This window comes from Colobus angolensis, unplaced genomic scaffold (assembly GCF_000951035.1).
Source record: "Colobus angolensis palliatus isolate OR3802 unplaced genomic scaffold, Cang.pa_1.0 Scaffold18, whole genome shotgun sequence".
In the NCBI taxonomy this organism is placed as follows: domain Eukaryota; kingdom Metazoa; phylum Chordata; class Mammalia; order Primates; family Cercopithecidae; genus Colobus; species Colobus angolensis.
In genome coordinates this window covers 7992683-7994206 of record NW_012114932.1, presented here as the reverse complement: position 1 = coordinate 7994206, position 1524 = coordinate 7992683, and positions in this window count along the sequence as shown.

Below are 1524 nucleotides of genomic sequence, written 5' to 3'. Positions count from 1 at the left end.
CAGCTCACTGCAACCCCTGCCTCCCAGGTTCAAGCATCTCATGCCTCAGCTTCCTGAGTAGCTGGGATTACAGACATGCACCATTACGCCTGGCTAATTTTTGTATTTTTAGTAGAGATGGGGTTTTGCCATGTTGATCAGCCTGGTCTCAAACTCCTGGCCTCAAGTGATTCACCCACCTTGGCCTCCCAAAGTGTTGGGATTACAGTTGTGAGCCATGGCGCCTAGCCTGATGTTATATCCTTGGATGCATGAATAAATGGTCTCCAACAGGAATGGAAAAAAAAATGATAGAATAGGGTGGTTCAAGTCACTTTATGGTATAACTATAGCTATAGATGAACACTAGAGTTATGAATAACCATTTCTGTAGTCAAGCTAATGAAAAGAAAGGGTCTCTCTTGGTATAGAATATGCAATATAGACTTTCAGTATATTATACTAAAATGGAATTTTGACTACAGTGGTCATTTGTGCCCTTTCTATGGAACAAATTAAATCCCCCACGAAACAGTGCCTTGGTAATTGAATGAAATTAGTATGAGCTCGTAAACAATGTATCTATCAATAGAGTTTCAACAGAAAACAAATGGCACAATCGAAGGATTCAACTGAAGACAGATTAAGGAAGGGATGATTTACAGAAGAATGGGCAATACCAAGGGACCACACAAGAGGTTAGAGAAACAGCCAGAGGCTATTAATTGCAGGAAGCCATTAGGACCCCAGGATTGAGAATAGTTTTATTGGAGGCCAGCAAGAACTGCAGCCATAGAACAAGAACTGCCCAAGAAGAGCTGTGGCTGCAGGAAAATGCAACCGCACTGCCGAAATTCTCCACAAAGTGGAGGGTATTGATGGGCAAGGTAGTGATAGAGACCTTTGCTTTCCTCTTTTCCAGTTTCTACTCTCCTGCTGCTACCTCTCATCCTCTGAACCCAACTTGGAAGCCAGAGGGCAAGGAAGCACTGATAGTTGATCCCTAGAGACCAGACTCTCAGGACACAGAGCAGAATAGAGAAGGGCATGGAATGGATTGAGAGGCAAATGTTTCTCCTTAATTATTCAGTCAACAGTCAAGCTCGAGTTTGAAGGCATTGAGAGAACACAAACGGATGGTGGATTAGTTCATTTTCATGCTGCTGATAAAGACATACTCAATACTGGGTAATTTATAAAGAAAAAGAGGTTTAATGGATTCACAGTTCCATGTGGCTGGGAAAGCCTCACTATTATGGTAGAAGGCGAAAGGTACCTCGTACATGATGGCGGTCAAATAGAGAGAAGGAGAGCCAAGTGAAAAGGGAAACCCCTTACAAAACCATCAGATCTTGTGAGACTTATTCACTACCACGAGAACGGTACGGGGGAAACCACCCCCATGATTCAATTATCTCCCACTCGGTCCATCCCACAACATGTGGGAATCATAAGAGCTACAACCTAAGATGAGATTTGCGTGGGGATACAAAGTGAAACCATATCAGATGAGTAGAAGTGCTACAAACTGGCTGGGTACGCTGG